Source organism: Lygodium microphyllum, chromosome 22 (genome assembly GCF_053477565.2).
Source record: "Lygodium microphyllum isolate KBCC chromosome 22, Lygodium_microphyllum_v1.1.10, whole genome shotgun sequence".
NCBI classification, from domain to species: Eukaryota; Viridiplantae; Streptophyta; class Polypodiopsida; order Schizaeales; family Lygodiaceae; genus Lygodium; species Lygodium microphyllum.
In genome coordinates this window covers 69981083-69993255 of record NC_141156.1, presented here as the reverse complement: position 1 = coordinate 69993255, position 12173 = coordinate 69981083, and the positions used below count along the sequence as shown (strand labels likewise).

The window sequence follows — 12173 nt, the reverse complement described above, 5'->3', positions numbered from 1 at the left end:
TCACCACAGTCTGTCAACATGACATAGTTAACCACATTAATTGCACCAAGAACAAATCTGTCAGGTTGTCTAGTAGCCCTAGACGATCTCCTAATCCAATGGTCATTGTTTGCTGGCTGTTCCTGCAAATTTCCATTTTCAGCATGCTGTCCTGGCATTTTAGCCTGCAAATCAGCATTAACAGCTTGCTGTCCTGGCTGTTCCTGCACATGTAATGACTCATTTTCATGGGCAATAGCTAGTTGATCATTTCCTGCATTTACAGGTTCATTTACAGCATGTATTTGCTGCTGTACAGCGGGCACAGTTTGCTGTCCAAAAGGTATTTCTTCCCGGAATACAACCCTACGGACCTCCTTAGTCTTTTTGGGTTGTTTGTGCATGCGATCTTCCCGAAAGATAACGTCATTGCTGCGTACTATTTTCCTTTTCTCGGGATCCCACAATTTATATCCCATTTCACCCTCGTCACCATATCCTAGGAAAATGCATTTACAAGACTTTGGCTCAAGTTTGTTGCGTTTTTCCTTACGAATGTGCACAAAAGCCTCGCAGCCATACACTTTCAGATGAGCATATGAAGGTGGTTTGCCCGACCACGCTTTGATGCACGACCACGTGTCGCCCTCACTCTAACCCTCCTCCGTACACAAGTCTCATGCACCGGTGCTGATAGCTCCTCATAGAGCATGGAGTAGATATCCCACTCCTCCTGCGGCATCTGCGAGATATTACGCACCTTCTTTATATCAATCTTGTAAACATTCACCTGTAAAGGTAAACGAGACAAAGATATATCATATGAGAGAAGATTCAACATGTTCAATATTCATACATATCACAATTTACAATCCAACTTTCAAGCAAATTAGCAATGTCAAGTGTCAAGGACTCAAGGTTAAAAAGTTAATTATACATAATACTAATCATTACGAAATTACTTATGAAGGCTCAAGTAACAGAGCGGTCCTCTCAAGAAGTTGGAGATTGCAATGGCAAAACACTAAACGCTCCAGTTAGGCAGTTGTGAGCTTGTTTCTCTTTTTGGTGTGGAACAGGGCCCATGTGCTCCAGTTCCTCTCAGTAGGCCGTGAACTACAATCTTTCGAGAGGACCCGAATGGCAATGCATTTCTATTCAAATTTAAAAGATTGAGGTTAAGTAATTGGTAATTGCTAATATGTAAGCTCTAAAATCAACATTTGAGTGGGCAATAGATTATAGAACCTGTTATCTAGGTTGCATAATGCATTAGATAATCAAGATTCAAAATATAACAGTCACTAGTCACATACCAAAGTAGAAGCACAATCGCCATATTTCTCCCACCAAGAGACAGGCTGAAGCTGTGTCTCTCAAAGCCTAGTTGTGGGTCAGCCAAAATGAAGAGAATAATTGCGGAATGCCAACAAATCGTCCTCTACTCTCCTCATCATATCTATATCATCCCCTGTGAGGCACCTCATGTACTCCATGAAGCCCTCCTCTTAACTCCTCGCTAGTGTACTGCTCCTCGCTGCACCAAAGGGAATGCAAGATGTAACCAGCCTTCCTTCCGTGGATGGGTGGTAAATCCCTGATTACAACTTAATTACAGCAGCAAACAATTAATGCAAATCTGAAAATACAAATTCACCTACTAATCTTGAACAATGCACACCCGATTGGCCCTAAAATTGACGCCCCTTTCAGTATTTCTTAGCTTTATTGAAGAAGAAGTTAATTTACACTGGGATTCTCCCGATCCCCTTCGCAATCTAAACTTCCTCTGCTGTCTAAAGTAACCAGCAAGTCTTCAATCTATTTTGCCCCTTGATTCGGACACCTAATCAGCCTTTATCCACTTCATAGACGATGGAAATGCCCCAAGCTGGGTAGTCCTCCACTTGAATTTAGCTGAAATTCACCTTCAGCCTTATTGAATCTAAGTCTTGGAGCTTCCAATTTCTGGCATGCTTCCCAAGGCTGCTGCTAAACCCTAATTTTTGTTATAAATTAGGGTTTACAGCAGAGAAATTCGCAATTTCTCAGCCTCCAAGGGTCCAAATGTTGAGATCTTCAAAGCAAGGCTCTGAAATGGCTGGGAGATGAGAGAGAAAGCTCTAGAGAGAGAAAATTCACAGTTTTGTCAAAAAATGACTGAAAATCAGTCAAATGCAACTGCTGCCTTGTCACAACAACTTGTAGATGCAAAGAAATGAAGAAAATCGGTCATTTACTGTTGCTGCCCTATCTCAACAGCCTATAGATGCTATCACCTAGTATTAATTGGTCTTCTCCGACCCCTGGCTGCCTCAGAAGATCCTCCAATGGCTGCAAATCAGACCAGTAGCATCTCCTCCCCCATCTCTTGCAGGCTGAATACCCTGAAAATGCCTCTCTCCAGCCTCTAAAGGCATTTTCTTACATGGGCATTTTTGACAAGTGACAGCCTTCCCAAATGGTTTTTCCAACATTAGCCATAATTAAATATTAATTTTCAATCTTTACATACTGAAAATTAATCTAATAATTATTTCACTGCCCTGAAAAATAATCTGACTAGCCAATACTTAAATTGACTAGGCAACTTCCATTCCCGTTCTTTTTCATAGAATTGATATCTATGGGTCGATGCTCGAGTGGTTAATGGGAACGGATTGTAGAGTTTCTGTGTTCCATAAGCAAACACCCAAACTTTGGGAGAATCTACATCTATAAATAGGAGGCTACTCAACCACTCTAATCATTTCTTGTTTGTAGGCTATCCCAGTTCTTTCTAGCCTCCATCCATTAGGTGCCTCATTCAGCCTGTTTGCTATGGTCATATCTAGCCATGAACCTTCGCCTTGGCAACTCTTATAGACTACATTTTGCCCCAACTTGCTGACACCATCATTATCTACGACAGGTTATTTATGCATTTTCAACACTTTTCTTCATTAGCTTCTTCTTCAACTCGTGGTTAGAGCACTTGAGATTCGTCTCTAGTGGAGAACACACATCAAGACCTCTCTTAACCTACTTCCACGAGAGCCACTAACTGTTGCACAACTCTCCCTTTCAGCATTTTGTACTCTCTTTCATTCATCTATAGCATTTAGCATTTGTGTTTGAGTTCGCTATATTTCAATCGTGGTCATACATTCAGTGTTTTCTTTTACAAATCCTAGCATATCTCCACCGAAAGCACCTTGAGTATGTCAACAATTCCCCTATGAGAGCATTGCTCAAGCAACACCTGTTGCATTCATGCATCCCATTTTGCATTACACCTTGCATTACCCATGTGTTTCATTATGTTTATGTGGAATAGGCCATTTGAAAGGAATGAAAACCTATTGGGCTCCCTTCAAATGAAACCCTTATATGCTCTTGTTTTACCTCATCAAAGAGTGGCCCACTTGGATTCCTATGCATAATAATCACATTCATAGCATTGGCAGCTTTCCTCTTCTATACCTCGTTGGACTTTTGGCCTTCATCTTCAACATCCTTGCCACATGATTGTTCTTTATACAGTATTCTACTATCCATTTTGCCTTTTTCATTTAAATAAATCAATCATAAGCTCATTAACTTGGGCTACCCAAAATAAGATATCCATCAGCACTACGATTTTGATGACCTTTGGGTGAATGAGGGTGAAGCCATATTCTCTTTCCCTTGGGCACTTTTTTGGGCCTCAAAGGGGGTGTTGAGCGAGTAAATTTAGGCCTCCATTACAAGAAAATTATCGTGCATTTCGGCCTATTTAACTCCACAAAAAAAAGCCTTAGAAAAGAATTATTTTTTAAAAAGGCTTTTATTTTTGGACAATAGTATAAACGTCCAAAAATCTCCTATAAAAAGACATGTGGGCATCCATCCTTCATCCCCCATCATTATCATCATTACGCTCCATCCTTTAGCCATTACCACCTTCCCTTTTTGGCATGCCCTCTTCAAGAACCACTGCCACACTGAGGTGGTGCCAGCCATAGTCTAGAGGTGCCACCTTGCTTGGTTGCTGCCACACCAATCCCCAAAGGCTGCACCCAGCCTTCTGTTGCTGCCGCCTTGCCTAGAGGAGCTGTCACCAGCCCTAACAACCTAGCACCTACAATACCAGAAAATCATCACCATTTGCAGGACCTGCAGCAAGTGCCACATGTCCTGCAGCCTGTGTTTACAGCTGCCATGAGGACTACTGATGGCATCATCATCTGCATCACATGATTCAGATTAGGCTGCATTTCAGCCTATATCACCTGTGTTTTGCTGCCCCAAGTCTCCTATGACACCTTGCTGCTTGGAGGACTGCTTTTCACTCCCTCCACCCCACATCATCATTTCCCTTGACCTGCTGCTGCTGCATTTTGGGAACCCTGGAAGCTGTTCTCAGCATCTCCAACACCACTCTCAACTCACCTCTGCCCCGAACCTTGAGACACCTTAGTTCAAGGCCCCTTTGTATCATTCATCATTTCTATATACCCTCACCTTCATTGAGCATTCATCAGGTTTTATCATATGTCACACATTTGCATTTCTTTGTGTTTTTCCTAGCATTTCCTTACAACCTGCATACATGTGAATAAACACCAAAAGAGGGAAGCTGGATGCCACATCCAAGCACCACATGTTCATTAGCTACAATTAGTAAACCAAAAGCTATAGGCTCTTCAACCCTGCCTCACAAGAGGTGGTTGTGAGTCAAGATTGTTTCACGAGAATCCCTCTATTCTTTGTCTCCTCTCCTTAAGATGGTGCACCTTTCAGTGGTTCTTCTTCTTCTTGATCAGATTCCACTCACCCGCTGGCCATTGATGCCCCTCTTCTACCTTCTATTTAGCTAAAAATGCATTACAAAATGATTAGCTCTTTAAAACAGCCCCAAAACATGTAAATTACCAAAAGTTTATTTAAATGGTGCATGGTCCTAGAGAGTTTCTTTCTCATAAGAAAACCCCTAATTTGGGATGATCTTTCTACATCTATAAATAGACAAGCTGCCCACCCTTCAACCCATCCTTGTCTTGCAGGTTTCGGCCATCAGCCCTCTTCCACTAGCTGTCCAACCCCCAACAACTGTTGCTACACGGTCTACAACTGTTGCCCAACCTCCCACTGTCGCTAGTGATCAGCTGCCATCATCTTCAAGTGGTTACATTGCTGTGTTACCAATTCCAGCCCCAAAGACGTCTGCATTCTAATTTCTACTACCCTTCCATTTCAAGTATCTGCTTGATTTGTGTTTGCATCTACAGCACGTCATTCTTGTGTTTTCAGCACTTTTCTTCATCAGCCTTTGATTCAATTGGTGGTTACTACACACTGGATCTGTCTCCAGTGGACAAATACATGTCGACACCTCCCTCAACCTGTTCCCACCATAGCCACCAGCTATTGGACAACTCTAGCCTTTTAGTATCCTATACATTCTCTCACTCATTTGCAGCATTGATTTATTCACTTCAAAGTTCTCTTTCTTCTCTATTTGTGTTTGTGTTTTTGCATTTTGCATTTTGTGTTTAGGGTCTGTGTTTATTACATTATCATCTGAGTTATTGTGTTTCAGTTGTGTTCATACATTTTGTGCTTTCTCTATGCAAACCCTAGTATGTCTTCACATAGTATCAAAGCTGGTGCTCTTTTAAAGAGTATCCTGTGGTTGTCATGGAGAGCTTGATTTTGCATAAAAAATAGGAATGACACGTAACTAATTCATGATGGCTCCCACGACTCCATCTTTGAATCCTCTAATACTTTCTCCAACTACCCTAAGGCTCAACTCTTCTTCATCTCATACTCCTTCACAAGGTGCATCTCAATTGGAGCACTCTGCTAACGAGACTGATCGCCTCTCAGTTGAGGAAAGACTATCCACTCGGGACGGCCAAAAGTTCTCAAACTCTTCGCAAATCAAACACAATGGAAGGTTAGTACAATCCATTTTTGTGTGAGTCTAGTTTTGTCTATACTACTTCAATTATGTAGAAACTAATTGGAAGTCACCATAGAGACCCACTCCAGATTAAGATGTATTCCACAAGGTAATCCTTTATCCTTTGTTTCATTCGAGTATGAGTTTGGTGCTCCCCATTCACCTTTACATTTTCCGCCTTTTCCTCCTACATTTACTTCACATTTAGATTCCTCTTCTTTCAATCTAGATCCTTACTTTAGTCCTACAATAGGTTATCCGGTCTTAGCACACATTGTCTTTGATACACATCAAGGTTTTAGGCCATCACTAGATGCTCAAAGGTATACCATTCTATACACTAGTACATCGTTAGCGGGCATGCCCCCTTTAACACTATGCCTTACACACCCGCGAGTGTGTAACACTCTATCCTCTAGTTCTGTTGTGTGGGGAATCCCCCTCCTACACACTGTACCACCATCCTCGGTTGCTCAAATGCATGAATGCCCATCTTGTGCTGATGACTCACCTCCTTTGAAGGAAATGAGTGGAAAGGAATTGCCTCCACGTTTAGACCCAATTCCGCCTTCCCTAATTGACCCTAAATATGGACCATGTTTCGATACGGATGGTCAATCTCCTTATTTAAAGGAAAAAGAAAGAGGTACACTCATACCCTCACAAAGACTCTCCTGGCACTTATTGCCTAAAAAGAATAGGTTTTGTACATTTTGCCAAAAATTAGGCCATGTAGATGACAATTGTCGCTCAAAGGCCAAGGGTCTTAGACCCACACCCAAAGTTACCTCATCATAAGCTAAGGGTCTTCTACCCACACCAAAGCTGAATCCAATCCCTATTCCTCAACCAACCTCAATCCCTTCCGACAATGGTAGTGCCACTCCAAGGAGGTTAAGAGAGGGTCTTCCCTAAGGAGATAGCATAGTTTCTCCACCCCCTGGTATCCGTGGTCATCAGTGGCTGACCACCAATGCAGTGAATCTTGGATCTCTCCCTCAATCAGTGCCTTGTAGTATCTCTAATTGGTTTGGTCCTTTACCCTTCCCTAGGCTAGTTTGTTAGAAGTCCTAGGTTATCCTTAGGCACCTTAAGCTACTTAGGCTACATTTTCTTTAGGCTTAGCCATTATTTTTTAAGTCTTCCATTGCATTCTACACTCACTTTAAGCCTTCTTATAGCAACATCCAAAGCATCTCAATATGAAACTCTAAATTTCTTTTTTGATTCTTTCATCTTGGGTTTTGTATTTTAGTTAGAACTAACATTGCAAGTCCTACTTTTGTTAAAGGTTTATCTTTCAGTTATTTGCCTTGATGAGTATTGCCTCCATTAGCATAGAGATGAAGATAATATATTCTCTCTCGAGATCGGATCTTGGGCATCCTTCTTCCCTTGGCAACCATGTTTATTTCCTTTCAACTGAGGTGCCTTTATCATTTAACCATCATTTTCTACACTTCTAGTTTATTCTTTCATGATAGATGGACTACTACATTGGTGGTTGTGTCTTCCCATTCTTGACTGGCATAGGAGCCATCTCTCAAGATGGAGTTTTAGGCCTTTCTATAACACTTGTGGTTAACATTGGAGCCATCTCCTAAGATAGAGTATAGGGGGGTCAAGTCTTCCTCCTTTATCCATTCGATCAATTTGCATGGTGGACTACTATCCTTTTTCAACTAGCATGGAGTCATCTCTTGAGGTTGAGATTTGGGCTTACCTACACCACTTAGTCAGTACAAGAGGCCTCTCCAAAGATCAAGTACAGGCATATTCCGTATACTCAGACGGTTGATTCTCCTTTGGCTATTCCAGCTAACGAGTGTTAGGTCTACCTTCATCATCAAATTCATCATGGTTCTCGGCACCATATGAAAACCGACATAAGGTTCCTATTCCTCCTTCGGCATCGATATCCATGGTTGAGAGGGGGGTCCTATCCTTCATTGGTATTCTATAGGTTTCAACAAATACCTCCCTTCCTTGTTGTACCTTCCCTTTGCATTGCATGATCATCATCTTTGTACAAGGAAAAGTAAACAATTTCCCCACAAGGGACATTATCCAAATGGCACCTACTGTATGCGCATCTCATTATGTAGGATCACTCTTTGCACCTCATTGTGCAAAGTAACCCTGAGCAGATCCTAAGCTATCTCCATTGGCGCTTCTTTATCACCACACCACCATATTTTTTCACCCCTTTCCCTCGTCATTCACTGACATCCACAGATGGTTGAATAGTTTGTCTATTTTGTGATATGTTAGATCTAACTATCCCTTTTCATTCTCTCCCTAGGGCACAATTACTTAATGGGCCGCAACTATATCTTCTCCACCGCCAGAAAAAAAAAAGTTCAATGTGGTTCCATTTGCCTTTGCAAGCCCTGGTAGGCCATTGGGCAGCAAACGCACGTCCTTTGTCCGATGCCTTGGACTCTCTATGGGGATCACTTGGGCTCCCTTGGTAAGATAACCATTACCTCTGTCGTCTTGGTAGGCCATTGGGCAGCCGATGTGCACCCTTTGTCCAATGCCCTGACTACTTTGGGGTAGGATGCCTTGGGATAAAAATGGACTTGAGCTTTTCTTCCAGTCCCTTCTTGGTTCCAGTTTTGGGCTTGAGAGAGGGTGTTGAGCTAAAAATGCATTACAAACAAATTGGCTCATTAAAATAGCCCCAAAATATGTAAATTACCAAAAGTTGCATTGAACAATATGCAGTTCTAGAGTGTTCTTCTATCCCATAAGCAAAACTCTAATTTGGGAGGATCCTTCTCATCTAAAAATAGACAGACTGCCCACCATTCAATCCATCCTCGTCTTGCAGGTTTCGGCCATTAGCCCCCTTTCACTAGTTGTCCAACCCCCAACGACTGCTACCACATGGTCTATAGGTACCGGTTAGCCTTCCATTGCTATTGATGATCAGCTGCCATTATCTTCAAGCAGCTACATTGTTGCATATACTAGTTCTAGCAAAGACCCTCACATTGTTGCATATACCAATTCCAACAAAGACCCTCTAAGGATCATCTTGATGGTAGACATCTAGGTAGTTGGAGCAAAAGTCTCACATAATCCAAGCCCGACTTTCAAACAAATCCCTTGGTAACAAGCTTAGCTTTAATACTTATACTTGTCCAAGGAGTCGTCATCCCAATACTCGACCTTGTAGACCCAGAAAACACCAATGATCTTCCTCTGTGGAGGGTGCAAAACCAACTACTAAGTTTGATTCTGCTCAAATAAATTGAGCTCCTCCTACATAGCATGAGGCAAGTTTCTTGTGAAAAAGCCTCCTAAATGTTGGGAGGCTCCCAATCCTCCATAGTGTTGTCTTAAGGGCATAGTTTACACAAAATGAATGCCCTTTCTCTTCTTGAAGCAGTTGAAGACGTGCTAATCTTTGAGGTTCAACAGTGGTCTTTGGAAAGGAAGTAACACGTGCATCTTGCATAAGCTTTTGAACCTATAGAGAAATGGTGATAGATTGATCCTATGAAGGAGGTGGTGAAGCCTTGGGAACCTTTGAAGCTTTTTATTTTTTGAAGGGCACCCTTCTTCCCCACTAAAATTGGACCCTCCCTTTGGAGGAGAAAAGATAAATGGGAACCACTAGTGAAGCGGGTGGTAGGGGACTAGGTGGAGAAGGAAACAAGGGTGGGGAGGGAGAAGAGAAGGTAACATGGAAGGTGTGAAGATATGCTAGGGTTTGCATAGAGAAAACACAAAATGTATGAACACATCTGAAACACAATAACTCAAACGTTAATGCAATAAATGCAAAATGCAAAATGCAAAATGCAAAAACACAAACACAAACAGAGAAAAAAGAGAACTCTAAGGTGGCATTCTAGTTCCTTTGTGAAGAAAACCCTCTTGCACAATACCCACAATCCAAGTATTGTAGGTGTGGGGCACTTATTCACCTAGGATTCTCTATGGAGATGGAGCTGCACTTTTGTGGCTGGTCAAATTCAGATTGGGCAGGTGATATTGACACCCGCACACCTATCACAGGTTTGCCTTGACCTTGGAATCAGCACAATCTCTTAGAGTAGTAAGAAACTGCCTGCTTTTTTCCATTCTTTAACAAAGGCAAAGTACCATGCAGTGTGATCTGGAGGAGCTTCCATTGAACTCAATGTCTTCATCAACCCAATTGATAATCTAGGGTTGCTTCTAATACTAACCTATGAGAGTGCGCAACAGAAGAGGAAACACGAACACGGAGAGAGAAGGAAAGAGAAAGACTATAATGAAAGAAGTGAATGGAAGGAGAAATCTGCACTAAACTCTGAAAGAAAGCTGAATACAATGATTGATCGGTCCCTAGACGCAGCCCAAGGCGTTAGTGAGAGTACCGGATCAGGCTGATGACGGAAGGCAGCACCGGAAGATGGAGAAAAACTACCCGACTGCTGTGTAGGAGTGCCAAAATCTAACCGACTCCATTAAAAAATGGAGAAAATGCAGTTACCTGTAGTATGAGCTGACCGCCACAAAAAACAGGTGTGAGTACACCCTCCAATCACTGAAAAAGAAATGCAGGGCTGGAAATAAACCTCAGCCAATGTGAACACACCTAAAACTGACTGAAAAAGAAATGCATTGTAATGCATGCTCTAGAAAGAGCTGCCTCCTCCGTCAAAACACATGATAGACTAAATGTCAGAGCTCCTAATGTCCTCATCTAACTTGGATTGAGGCTCACAAATATGAGATGACACTACATGACAAACATGACTGCTAACATAACCGTGTTGCACCTATCTTAATGCATAAATCAAAGTAGAGGAATGTACAAGGGCCTGGGAACTAAGCTACAATATAACACCACCAAGACCTTCGCAAGAAGAGTGTTCTCTTGCAATGCTGAAAAGATATCAGCTGCTGTATGTTCTCCATTTGTTTTTATGCATCTGAGTCCTATGAGTGATGGGTATACACAACTGTAATGGCTCCCCAACCCATCGCAGTACTGTGGGAAAGTAGCCTCCTGGTCGCCTCCAATCTGCATTGGACAATCTATCTTAGGCATGGGAAAAGGGGCTCGGCAGCCTGACATGCAAGCTGGACAGGTCAAACCTGAAGCCTCGCCAACCTGCCTAGTCAGCTGGTCCAGCCTGTCCAGCTTGTCACCTGGCTGCCCATCTTACTCTGCCTGCTTCTTCCTGTTTGCACAGTTCCTGCCTGTTGTGGTAGCTTGCTGCCACATGGCAGTATGTGTGACTTCCTTCTCTCTAGAGGTCACTTGGTGTCTCATGCCACGCTGCTTGTCACCTTCCTGCCCACCTTACTCTGCCTGCTTTTTCCTGTTTGCAAAGTTGCTCCCTGTTGTGGTAGCTTGCTGCCACATGGCAGTATGTGTGACTTCCCTCTCTCTAGATGTCACTTGGTGTCTATGCCACGCTGCTTGTCCACACTTTAATACACCTCCATGTGCACCTGAAACCAGCCTTCCTCCTCGGATAGGGTGGTAAATCCTTGATTACAACTTAATTACAACAACAAAGAATAAATGCAAATCTGAAAAATACAAATTTACCTACTGATCTTGGACAATGCACACCCGATTGGCCCCAAAATTGGCGCCCCTTTCGGTATTTCTTTAGCTGTATTGAAGAAAAAGTTGATTTACAATGGGATTCTCCCAATCCCTTTCGGTATTTCAACTCCCCTTGCTATCCAAATTGACCAGCAAGTCTTCAATCTATTTTGCCCCTTGATTCGGGCACTCGATTGGCCTTCACCCGCTTTGATGGAGATGGAAGATGCCCTAAATTCAATTATTAGCTGGTCCCTCCACTTGAATAGGCTAAAACAGCTTCAGCCTTATTCAGTCGAAGTCTTCAAGCTTCCAATTTCTAGCACACTTCTCAAGGCTGCTGCTAATCCCTAATTTTTGCTGTAAATACAGCATAGAAATTTGCAAATTCTCAGCCTCCAAGGGTCCAAATGCTGAGATCTTCGGAGCAAGGCTATGAAATAGCTGGGAGATGAGAGGGAAAGCTGTAGAGAGAGAAAATTCAAAGTTTTGTCGCAAAGAATGACTGAAAATCAGTCAAATGCAACTGCTGCCCTGCCACAACAGCATATAGATGCAAAGAACTGAATAAAATCAGTCATTTACTGCTGCTACCTTGCCTCAACAGTCTGTAGATGCTGTCTCTTGCTGTTGATTGGTCTTCTTTTGCCCCTGGCTGCCTCAAAAGATCCTCCAATGGCTGCAAATCAAACCAACAACCTCCCCTCCCTCTCT

At 42.5% G+C, this 12173-nt stretch overlaps 1 protein-coding gene across 3 annotated transcripts in view; it reads left to right on the top strand.

Moving 5' to 3' along the window:
* LOC148017268 (guard cell S-type anion channel SLAC1-like) overlaps nt 1-12173 on the top strand; it is a 40227-nt gene that overhangs the window by 19983 nt on the left and 8071 nt on the right. The window lies entirely within an intron of this gene.